Source organism: Callospermophilus lateralis, chromosome 11 (assembly GCF_048772815.1).
Source record: "Callospermophilus lateralis isolate mCalLat2 chromosome 11, mCalLat2.hap1, whole genome shotgun sequence".
NCBI lineage: Eukaryota > Metazoa > Chordata > Mammalia > Rodentia > Sciuridae > Callospermophilus > Callospermophilus lateralis.
The window spans coordinates 97,777,174-97,790,560 of NC_135315.1; positions in this window are offsets into that span (position 1 = coordinate 97,777,174).

Below are 13,387 nucleotides of genomic sequence, written 5' to 3' on the forward strand. Positions count from 1 at the left end.
TTTTGAAAGTGCTTTATTATAAGGTTGAACAGTGAAAATAAATATTTGAATTATATGTTGCAAAATATGTCATAAGTCTTTAATATGCTACCTATGAATGTAAGCATAATTATGTGAATAAAAATATTAAAAACGGTAATGATAAAATCATTCAATACATCATTCCACATATTTTGGAGAATACATATTTTTATTAGAGCATTTTAATTATACATAGTAGTTGGGTTCATCCTATAAATCATGCAGCATGGAAATCTCTTTCAATTCACATTGTCTGCTTTTCCTTCTCTTACTCGCTCCCTAACCTGGTTCTTCCTGTATTCTGCTGGTCTTCCTTGGAGAACATATTTGAACATACATGGTATACACAACAAGAATAAATAATTACAATATAATTTAAATAATAAACATGAAAACATAATTCAATTTCATTTATTTAATGTGAAAAAATACCTACTGTTAAAATGACCTAAAAAAGTCATCAAAGTCATGTGACTCCCATCCCCCTTAGTCAAAGGAGCCATGCAAACTGAAGGACAGACTTCTGATGAGGGCATCATACACCAGCATGTAAGGTTCTGAAGAATGCAACCTGGAGAGTTTCTCAGTGGCCACCAAAGCATTCTGTCCACTGTTAGCATGAGGTTGTCTCAGGAGTGTGGTGGTGTCCACCTGCAAGTGAGCTGGGTTCCACTTAAATTGAGGTTCCAGTGTTTAGACTGCCAAGATAACTCTCACACCAAGAAGGTACAAAAAGGTGGGCTACCCACATGGTGAAGCTTTCCAGAATCAGCAGCATCACTGCCAATCACTCCAAAAAAAATGGCTTGAGAGAGTTCTGGAGAGGAATGTGGCTTGAGATCCTGGGGTTGTAGGCAATGGATTCTCTCTTGAGGAAGGGACCTTGTGTGGAGGGAGATTCTTCCTATCACCTTGTTCAGATGAGGGGCAGCAGACAGAATGGACAGACGGAAATCCAGGAATCAGGGGTGCTTTACCACAGAACTGTCCCCTAGTCCTTTCTAACGTTTTTTTATTCTGAGACAGGGTCTTGCTAAGTTTCTGATGCTGGTCTTGAACTAGAGAATCCTCTTCAGCTTCCCAAGTACTGAGATTACATTCGTGCACCACTGCATCTGGCAAAACTTTGTCACAAGGGATTGCCTGATCTGGCCATACAGGCGTCATGGTTCAGGGTAGTTTGAACAGACATCCTAAATGACTCTGTATGTGTTCCGGACTCATGGCCTAGGAATGGAGGTCTCAATAGTGATTCTGACTGGCACCTGGCTGTAGACTTACTTGTGGCCACACTGGAATTACCTTCAATGCCCTGTGTGGTTCACGGAGGCTGTTCAGTGAAGGGGCACATACATCACATCAGACAGAGGCAGCTTCCCATACTGGGCCCCCTGCTCATCAATGGTTACCTGGAACAAACCAGTGTTGTCTACTGGAACCTCTTACCTTAATAGAGATGTGGATACCTTTGAGGGGATTAAGGAACTGCAGACTGCTTATGATTCACTAATCATCACAGGAATCTAATTAAGACACTGAAGCTATTTTACCTTATGAATATATGTGTGCACATGTGTGTATATATATGTTTTCTTTGTGTGTGGATCAGTGTATCTGTATTTATCAGTGTGTACTATTTTTACTTTGCTGTGGGTCCCCTCCAGGTCAACTGTATTACCTCTTAGTATTTGGAGTGCCTGCCAACAGCTGACCCTTGAGTAGTGGTTCAAATTATCCCAGCCCTCCTCACGGTACCTGATAGATTACTGGCTCCATGATGATGGTTCCTGGTACCTATGAGGCTGAGGTGAGGGAAGGCAAGGGTGTAGGACTAGGGGCATGCCCTGATATCAAATGGAAAGCATGAGATCAAAGTTGCTGTCAGTCAGGGGCACAGAGACATACAAAGGGCCTAAATAAAACTCAGAATGAGCAGCTCAGAACTTTCCTGCCCCTCCACCCTCAGTCACATGGGGAGGTGTACATGCATGCAAAACTCTGATAAGAATCCTCCAGACCTGTTTTGTTCTCTCATCACTACTCAGAGCCCAAACTATTAGTAATGGGTTCTCTGTTTGTGACGGATGACTGCCTGTCATGTTTTCATGTACAGGTATTGATTTTCATAATTACCTGTTGTCCAAATACTAATCTTGCAGTCACTAGCCTTTCCAAATTTACTCAGTCCTCTAGTCTTTCTATTGAATTTTATTGGATTGATTTAGCCCTTCAGTCTACATTTCATTATTGGTATTGGCTCAGCTCACACAATGGGTATGCCATTGAGTAAAAGGCAAAATTAAATCTCCTATATGTGGAGGCCATAAATCATGCCTTGCTCGTTACTTATTACAGTGCTTTGTACAGATTTCATATAATGAAGCCAAGAAATTCAGTTTTGTTCAAAATGATGCTCGATCTTATAGGAACAAAGTAGAGAATTCACTGCCATAAATCATAGATGAAAGCCCAGTCCTAACTTTTCCTTGTGGCCTAGTGAACTGGGGTTTGAGAGCCTCCTGGTGCACCTCCCAGAATTCAATTTGGTTGATGTACAAATGTATGATTAAGTAAATGATTTTTTAAAAATTAAAATAATCCCTTTTGGTCACTTAAAAATGTGGAAATATTTTTCAGTCTCTAGGAGATACATTACCTCGTTTGCCACAATTTAGGAAACCTGGGTGCATGTGTGTGTCCTGGCTTGCCCATAACTCTCAGGTGTGAGTGGGTCTTCCTCTACCGCTGTTTTCATCAGAAGAAATGAGAAATGCAGGAAAAACAGCATAAATAGATTGCTTCTGGGTTCAGGAGAGAGTGCCAGGTAAGGTCCAGCTTGATAGTCTCTAGTGACTTAGGTGAAGTTTGCATTCCATGGTTCATCCTGACCCAGAGTCGGATATTTAGCAATTAGCACAGATCAGCCAGTGTGATTGGAGAACATCACATAAGCAATGAGTCAAAGGTGGACAGAGATGAGATCTGAAGCCAAGCAGCTAAAAAAAATTAAAAGAGGTTGTAGGAAGCTGTAGAGGTGAAGAGGGGGCTAGGTTCTGTTCACAAACATGCCACATGTGTGCGGCTTCATTTCCTGGACAATGGCTATCTGATCTATAAGTGGGTCCACCTGTGTTAATGGGCAGAGGCACCATTAGGGTGAATAGATGTCAGTGGTGTGTGAACAATGCCTGCAGTCCACACTGTCCCCTACATTGTTGGAAATGTCACAATAAATTGAGTTTCAGAGAAATTGTTAGACCAGGCAACTGGCTTATGTGTATGGACTGCAGGGGGCTTTTCAGGGGTGCTTCAACATAGGTAACTTCTGGATATTTTCACAAATCATTTCTTCTTTTCGCTGGGAACTCCTGCTCAGGTGACAATATTAAGAGCATCTCATTGATTGAGGATAATGCTAAGTGCCTTTCATGGGTTGTGATCATTTCAGTTTTTTTTTTGCTATTTCTTCTCATTTCTTCTGATGAAAACCATGGACTAGGCAGACAGAGAGACACTCACATTCACACCTGAGAGTTATGTGTGATCCAGGACACACACATACACACACACACACACACACACACACACACACACACACATACACACATGCCCACCAATGGTTATCTAAATGGAAGCATTCGCAGTAATGCGTCTCTCCTGGAGACTGCAAAATATTTCCACATTTTTGAGTGACCCAAAGGGATTATCTTAATTTTCTTTAATTTTAAAAATATTTTACTTAATTACACATTGATCAATCAATCAAATTTAATTATAATTTTATTTGATAAAAATTTTAAATATTTAAATAATTTTAAAATTTTTTTTTAGTTAAAAGATGTTTTCATTCACTTAAACAGTGTGCCTTTTTTCAGATCTTAGTCATGATATATGACAATGCCTGTGGGAAGGGTTGACTATAGTCTCTTCTTTATGACAGAAGTGGTCACTGATCACTAATGATGAGGATTTAATTTAGGGCCCAAGGTGGTGGTTCATGCCTCTAATCCTGATTGCTCAGGAGATAAAGGCTGGAGGATCCAAGCTCCAGGCCAGCCTCAGCAACTTAGTGAAAACTTCTCTCCAAATAAAATTTTTAAATGGTTGGGGAGGTAACATAGAGGCAGAATGCTTCTGGATTCAATCCCCAGTACACACACACACACAAAAGATTCCATTTATGGTTTGACTTGGTCACATTTTGTTTCATGAAAAATGAGCCTCAGTATAATAAAGTCAGCTGAAGTATTGAAAATCTTACGTTCTGAACTTACACTGTTCCAGTACAAGGACCTTGGCCCTACAAAACCAATCCTGATTGTATTTTCCTCTCTCCAAGTAGCTTCTTTATATTTGCTGTATAATCCACTCTGCTAAAGATTTTTATTATTAAAGAAATGAACTTTTCATATTGAGTGGCAATTAAGAAAAGATAATATAAACCAGGCTCTCAGTGGAATCTTTTTTTAAGAGCAACAGGGCATTATAATCCCCTGGGTTATGTGTATGGAAAGGCACATCCAAGCTGTAGAGGATTTACCAAATACTTGAAATCCAGCCTTGTGGAATCAAAGAAAGCTGCCTACTTCTTATAGTGAAGTGAGAATCTTCCATAAAAATATAATCAAAGGCATACCCACTGAGACCTGGTAAGCAGAGTAATTCAGGTTTAAGATACCTGTCTCTTGGAGTTTTTTCCTCTGTAGGGTTTCTTTGTGTGTATGTGTGCGCATGCTTGTGGTGTCAGTTTATCCTTGATAGTATTTTCTTCCAAATTGACAGTATCTTTCTTTAACTATAACATATAAATTGATCTTTGTGTATAAAATATGCACACTTTTCCCTCCCCCATAATTTTGATTTTATTCAGAACAATTTAGAACATTTCATATGTTAAAAAAATTGAGACTTGTTCCTGTCTACTACACTTAAAATGCTTCATAATTTCTGCTTTATTCTTGATTCTTTCTACCTCATATAGTTCAAGAGAAACTGCTATCTATCTTTTCAGTTGATTGCCTTTGAATGATTTCTTCTCTTCCTTCACCATAAATTGTTCCACATTTTTTGAAAGAGAGCCTATATTCAGTTTCTAGGTATCAGAGACAATATGCCATTCAGCTGGGGGCTAGGCTGCCTGCATTTGAACCCTCGCTGCTGTACTAATTTCTGGCTCCATGACCTTGACCTTGAGCATGTTGCTTTACCTCTCTGAACCTCTAACAGACTATAAAATGGCTCAGTGACCCCCATATCCCTGCAGAGAGAATATAGGTGAACTGCCAGCACAGATCAAATGGTTAAGTTAATATGAGTTATTATTAGCATCTGTTGCAAATATTAATGAGAGAAATCTCTAGCAGTTAAATATAAAATGTTTTAGTTTGATGGACGAAATTTTTGTACATACTCTGCTGCATGTGTATCGGCTGTTCACCTTTTGAGACTTGCTGTTGTCAGTGAGGGGAAGCTGAAAGGCAGGCAGTAACATGAACAGAGCTAGAAGACCTGTTTCCAGGGGGACACCTGGCCTCATCATGCTTACGCCACATTCTCAGACTGGGAGGTGGAAGGGGCCAGGAATGGGGTGGGGTAGATAGCTAGGTCTCTGTGGAGGAATCAGCTCTCTGGGGGGTTGAAGCTTCTTGGAGATGACAATTTGCAGGAACATGCAGGTTGCCAATTGTGGTCCATGGGGAGCACCTCAGAGCCAGGGCTGCACTGAGCAGGAGGAGAAGATAGCCCAACATACTTTTAAAAAAAATTATTGATGGCTTGGTCCTTCACATGTGAAGTATGTTTAAACAGGCAGAACCAGAATTATAGGGCCAGCATTTGAAGCAGAAAGGGCCACGTGCCACCCTTGGCAGAGGAGATAATAGGAACACAATATTGCTAGTAGATGGGGCAGAGTTACAGCTGAAGAGCACAGATAGGATGCCACCCAGTATCAGTATCAGTGTGGGGGAAGTCACAATCATGGTATTTTCAAACAAGGAGAAGCAACAGAGATGAGGCATTGGGAGTCACCCAGTGCTGGTGATCAGGCATCATTTTGCTTAAAGATAAGTGAGCAGGGACACAGAGGCAAGGCTGCCTGGGCCTGGTGATTCCCTGGTGCACCTCCCTGCCACATAGGTCTCCTGTTCACATTTTTCTCTTGTGCCTTGTGGCCCTTGAGACTTCATTCCCTGCTCCAGTTAGCTCTTCTCTTCTCACTTGCTTCTCAGTATTGACAGTCACAGTACTCATCAGCCTTAGTAGTTTTCCCCAAGGCCTAGAGATCTGGGCTTGCCTGGCAAAAGGCCTCTTCCCAAGGGCAGGGAGGCCTCAGAAATCATCATGGCAGTTCCACAGAAGTTGCCAAATGGGACCCAGTGGTCACTGAACAGAGACATCAGCAGCTGTACTGCTCCAGGAGAACATGAGTGGATAATTATCAGGATCAAGGTCAAAAAGTGCCGAGGGGGCTGGTGGTATAGCTGATAGGTACAGCTCTTGCCTAGCCCATGTAAGTTACTAGGTTTGATCCTCAGCACCACATAAAATTAAATAAATAAGTTGGTGATAGCGCATGCCTGTAATCCCAGAGGCTCAGGAGGCTGAGACAGGAAGATTGTGAGTTCAGAAAAGTGAGGTGCTAAGCGACTCAGTGAGACCCTGTCTCTAAATAACATACAAAATAGGGCTGGAGATGTGGCTCAGTGGTCGAGTACTCTGGAGTTCAATCCCTGGTACCCCAAATAAATAGATAGATAGATATATAGATGGATGGATGGATGGATAGATAGATAGATAGATAGTATTAATATCATCTACAAATGAAAATATTATAAAAAATACAAAAAATAAAAATCCCAGGTCTTGATAGAAGAACTATCACCTCATTGTCTCTTTATGGTCTCTGTAATAGCCATGGCAACCTCCCTAATTTGGCAGCCTTGTCCATTGAGATGTCTAACAGGAGAACTGGGAGAGAGACAGAATCCACACTGGGGAAGACTGGGTATAGGGATGGGAGGAGTTAGTTTGTAGGAGACAGCAAAGAGGGGGAGGAGGAGGAGGAAGAGGAGGAAGAGGTGGAGGAGGAGGAGGAGTCTCTCTTTTCTTTCTTTCCCCAGCTGGCTGTCAGCTAAGATTTTGAGCTAGGGACGTGCCTGGGCTGCAGGAGCACAGGGGGAGGTGACACAACAGTACAGTCAGACCTAATGAGCACTAATGTACTAATGAGCACCTAATGTACTCCCTCAGGTTTAAGTTTCCCTAAAGGAAGGTGGACCAGGCAAGGTCATGGAGGAGAGAAGAGACGAACATTCTGGGGATTCAGATGTGCTCCTGCATGGCAGTCAGAGTGGACGAAGCAAGGGGAAGGCAACAGAAAGCCCAGAGCAAGGCTCCACAGAGGGCAGCAGTGAGCACAGCTGTCTGGAGGAGCCTTTCTGTAGCCCATATGCCACATCCTTCAGCAGAAATGATTTACTGAAAGACAGAGGCCTGGTGACCTGCCTTTGTGAAGGGAACACCTCTCCCTTCTCCCTTGCACCCCAGCAGCAATGGAGAACGAGCAGAAAGGGAAAGGAGGAAGAAAGGAGGAAGAAAAGAGCACACTGAGGGTGGGATGCTGAAGACAGGAGGAGACGAGGGTCCAAGGGTAACAGGCAGGCTTCATGTATGTGGCTGGGATGAGACTCTCTTAATAAGTGGATGGAAGGTAGGGATTCAAACTAATGCTGTGTTGAGACGAGACACCCTATTAAGATTCCAGGTGCACCAGGTTCTCTTTGTAAGACACATAAGTCACAGCACCATCTCAAATCTGGGTCATAACGTGGGAAGAGAGAAGCAGGTATCTTCTGCTATAATCTCTGTGAAGTTACTGGGTTGTGTTTGCTAATTTCAATTTGGGTTATTTTAACTTCATCTTTTCTGGGCCATTCTCCCCTTTTATTTTAATGGGTCTTCTTATTACCTTCCCCCACCTTGGTCAGTTGTCTTTCCAATAATGTGCAAAAAAGACAAAGACTGTCCAAACGTCAGTGCAGGTGCATATGAATCCTGGTGGAGGGCCTGCTCTGATCCAGGGTTTCTCCTAGTGCCTTGTTTCCTGGGCATGTTTCAGAAGCCTATTTTATGTTTTAAAAAAGAAGATCTATTACCTAAAGCACTAACCCATCCTTTCAGAATATAATCCAACTTTATAAACAGCCTAAACTTATTCAGCTCTCTTTTAGGGCATTCTTTCTCCTCATCTTTAGGAGAGGTGGCAGGAAAACCTGAGTTTCCACCTCCCGTCAGGCTTTGCTCCTAGCTCACCACGCTCAGGCCTTGTTTCCAGGTGTAAAATCTCTAGTGTTGAACCAAGGGAGAGGAATCTTATTCATCTGTCACATTCTTGATTTTCCCTTCTAAATCTTCTCCATGGTTTTCTGGCTCTGTGTACCAGAGCCAGTATCTCAACATCTTGCTCCATTTCTAAGTCTTCCATTTCTAAGACTGAAAGACTCTCATGAGTGACATGTATTTTCCTGTTATCAGTGATATATAATGAGACAAGGTTCCCAGAACTGCTCTTGTTGAGATACTGTTAGAAACAGCACAAGAAAACTGCATATCATGTGAAATCCATGCATAGATGATCAATGCATGGACAATTCTCCCTCCTGTCCTTGATTTCATCCCAGTTCTGTGATGAACTGTATTTCCTCAACCTCTGACTTCATTCATCCACCATAAGTGGATTTGCTGCTTTGAGCCCCTGCCCACTTTTTCAGCTTCACCAAGGTTGTTGCTCCCTTTCATTCTAAATCCAAAGATTCAGACCCCCTCGATCTGGTGGAGCTGCAGATGACCAATGACCCTCCCCTCTGGCCCCTGCATGCACCATGTTTAACATCACTGAAGCGAGAACACCATGGGAAGAGCCATCTGAGTTGAATTAGATCCTCAGTTGACTTATTTTAAATGTGGGAAAATTCAGGACGTACTGGATTCCGGATGGAAAAATCAGATTCTGGATGAAAGAAGTGTGTCTTTTTACCCAGACTTTACCACAGATGTTTTGTCTTCTCTCTTCCTTACTAGGTATACTTTGTCATTATAAATGTTTACAGATTTTCAAGAAAAGCTGTGTAAGTGATGATTATATGATGTCTCTCCTGCTTTTATAGTAAGGAAAATGCTTTTAGGTAACTAATCCAGCCATAAAAAGAAATACAAAAGGATGTTATACAAAAACAAAATACAAAATACAAAACAAAATACAAAATACAATTAAAGACTTTCAAATCAATCCATATCTAAGCAAAAAAATGCATTAAAGATAAAAAAGTTAAACTGGGTATTATTGTCCACTAGGAGTTTCTTTACCCCATAAGATTCTGCACGTGTCACTAGGAGTTCAGGCATCAGGAACTTCATGTCTTTTCTCAGTGTTTTGAAGAAGACTGCGAACATCCTATTAATTTCAAATTAAATGTATTTTATTTTAACTTAGTACTAGCTGTTTAAGATGGCATGTGTCTTGTCCTTTTGCTACTAAGAGTTAATTGTAATTGGGTGAACAGAAATATTTTTATTCAACTTCCCAGTAAGCAAAAGGGAAAATGTAAATATATCTTGTTTTATCATATGAATGCAGGCACGGGGCAATTGAATGACCCTAAGACTTAAGAAGAAACAGATTACTAGTGCTTTTTCCAGGGCTTTTACTTGATTTTTGCATTTCTTTCCCCCCTCACATCTGAGCAATTAAGCTGTGGTTTAGAAACAACATATGAAACTAGATCAAAATAACCAAGGGTAGTTTTTGGACAAACCTCTGTTGTTTCACCATAGCTGTAGTTTTCTTTTCTCATGCGCTCTGTGAACTTTAAGGGCTAGAAATATAACAGAGCATGTACTAGATAATAGAGGAAAAAGGAAAAGCTTAGGTAGGAGGTAGGAGGCCTGGGAAGGGAGAGGAAAGAAAGACTTTTACAAATCACAAGAAAAATGGCACTGGCATTGTGCCTCAAAAAAGATAATGTGGAAAAGAGGCAGTAGCAGCGATGGACTTAGCAAGTATATTTAGAGTAAGAATGATAGAAAGAAAGAAGTGGCCTAATTAGAAGAGAGGGAAAGGAAAAGAGAGGGAGGGGGACAGGGTCAATGACAGAGGAAGAGGGAGAAGGAGAGGCAGACAAAGAGGGAGAGGGAGCAGGAACAAGTGCCGAGGAAATGTCAGGGAAGAAAATAAAACAAAAATCAGAAAGCAAAGGACCTAGGGAAATTAGCAAAACACCACTTGAATCTAAGGATACATCTTTACTGGAGTCACAGTGCACCATGAGAACAGGATATTTGGATGATTTAAAAATCCAAGGAATGAATAATTTCCTTCCTGTATTCTATCGTTATCATTAAGACACAAACAACAGAGTGTAACTTTGTTATTATAGATTAATTTTTTTTTTCTTTTTGGTGGTTATATAAGGAATTGAAAGGTGTATACTATCTTCAGGAAATACATAAAAATGCCATAGACCTACTTACATAAGATTTCTTTTGTGTATTTTGTCTGACCTGTGTTTTGTACTCAATGAAATTTTGAGGTTTTTAGGCTCTAAGAATTTTGAACACAATCACTTTTTATATAGGAAAGCATGTTAAATTACTCCAAAGGTTTTGAAAGAATTGTGGGGCATATATTTTCTTAGTTTGGGTTTTTTCTTTTTTTAACTTAATTTTTAAATTTGTTTTAGTCAGTTACACATGATGATAGAAGGCATTTATGCACTTTGATATATCATACATAGTTGGATATAACTTCTCATTTTTCTGAGTGTACATGTTGCAGAATTATATTGGTCGTGTAGTCACATATACACATACAGTAATAATGTCTGTTTATTTCTACTATCATTCCTATCCCCACATTCCCTCCCCTCTTCTCCTATCATTGCCCTCTACCTAATCTAAGGTAATCTTATTCTTCTCTAGTACTCCCCCTCACCTTACTGTCAATTAGCATCCACATATTAGAGAAAACTTTTGACTTCTAGTTTTGTGGGTTTGGCTTATTTCACATGATATTCTCCAACTCTATTCATTTACTGACAAATGCAACATATACACATATTGGGTTGGTATGTAGCTTAGTGGTAGTGTATTTGTCTAGTATATGTGAGCTCTAGGTTCAATCTCTAGCATTGGAAAAAAAATACACACACATACACATTACATACTACACAGGCTTAATGAAGTAAACTTTGTTGAATTCCACTTTCTTTATGAAAACCTTATTTAGATGATTATGCTCCCCATTTTGTTGATTACATTTCTGCTAAGGAATCAGAGGTTGAATCTGGTCATAAGTGTCCTCTTTCTTGACATACAGAAGTATTGGGAGAATGTTGTTCTTATTTCCTTCCTTATTCCTTCTTTCTGGATGTACAAGGGACTCTAAAATGACTGGCATAGGTTTAGTTGGATTGATTGCCCATTGAATAGATTAAATAAATATCTATCAACAACTAAAAAATTATTTTAAAAAGTTAAGTGCTTATTATAACTATTAAATATCATAGTAAAAAGTTACCCATCCTGAGGCAAATTTTTAACTTACATTCATTTCTTTAATTTCTATTAGGGGATGAAGGCTAACAGCAAAGTTAAGATACCTAAAAATTGTTAACAGTTTTGTTTATGGACAGACTGATATCTACCTTCTACAGATTGATTTTCCTTTACTTGGATTTTATGTAGACCCAAAACAGAGGAGGAAAATCTGAGAGACATTGTATATATGTCTCAGGCAATCATTGAGGATACCTTGCAGTAAAATGTGTTTTCTACTCCAATTGCATACGTCCTTACAAAATTACTGTGTCCAATTCAAATTTTCTCTACTAATTTCCTCAAATAATTTTCTATATTCTTGGGAGATTTGGATTCACTGCATGATAATGTATGTAGTTATCAGGTTAAAAATTTTTATTTCCATTCCATTCATATTATGAGGTTAAAAACCACGTTGCTATTGTGATAGAAATATCTTAGTAGAAAAATGTATGAATTTATAATAAGCAAAGCAAATGGAATTTGAAATCATAAGACATATACTTTTATGGAATATTTTCACAGTTTCTAAAATTTCCTGAACTTCAGAAATTAGTCCTCAGAGAAAACTTATTGTATTAGCAACTTATAGTTATGGCTTTCTTTTTTTGCAGTTTTTGCTAATAATTACTGAAATATAGGTAGTAACTTGTCTTATTTTACATTAGAAGAAATAAGTCATTGTAGTTTTGCATAATAAAAAGCAGAAAATAACTAGCCAATAAATGAAGTGCACTATTTTGGCTTTAAATGATTTTAAGTTATGTCAGATTCCTTTAAAATCAAGAATAGACTGATCTTCTGACAGAGGGAATTTATATTTGAAGGCATCCTATTGGAGATGAGTAGAAAGTGAGAGAGGTTGATGGATAAAATATATTAGTGGAGACTGTGATTCAAGGACAGATTATTATATTAATTCTAGGAGTCTAGTCTGAGCTTCTGAGTAACTAGTAAATTGAAAAATTTTTAGTTAAAGTATAGAGTGTATTTTCTTTATTTAGTTTAAGAAAAACTAAAAATTAACTTTTCTTTCTTAAATAAGTTGAGGGAAATCTTGGGGGAAAAATAAAAAATCTTACCCATCCATCAATTAAGGGTTAAAATGAGGAAAAAAATTCTACTTTGAAATTTTCTCTGACATTCTATATGATCTTGGAGAAGACATTTAATCCTTTGCATGCTAGAATACACAGCATAGAATGAAGACAGCAGTGTCTTTTAGAAATGCAAAATATTGTTTGAAAGCTAAACTTAATAATGTAAAAAAGTAACATGTGACATGAAAATAGATTGAGACCTTTAAATTTAAAATATAGTCTGCCTGGCACGGTAGCACATGCTGTATTCCCAGTGGCTCAGGAAGCTGAGACAGGAGAATCTGGAATTCAAAGCCAGCCTCAGCAATGGCGAGGTGCTAAGCAACTCAGTGAGACCCTGTCTCTAAATAAAATACAAAATAGGGATACGGGGGTGGCTCAATTGTTGAGTGAACCTGAGTTCAATCCCTGGTACCTAAATAAATAAATAAATAAACAAACAAACAAACAAACAATATTTTGACTATAAAGTCATTTAGGCGATTTGAGCAAATGTATTCAGATAGATTTACATTTAACTTTGTGTTTAATCCTTAAGTTGGATCCAAATTGTACTAAATCAGGATAGTATAGAATGCTAAAAACCTCGGAGTACCATAAATTTAAAAACAGAAAAATTGGAGAATGAGATACTAGAATTCTACAGATCCTGCAGGAGGGCTTTCCCATTA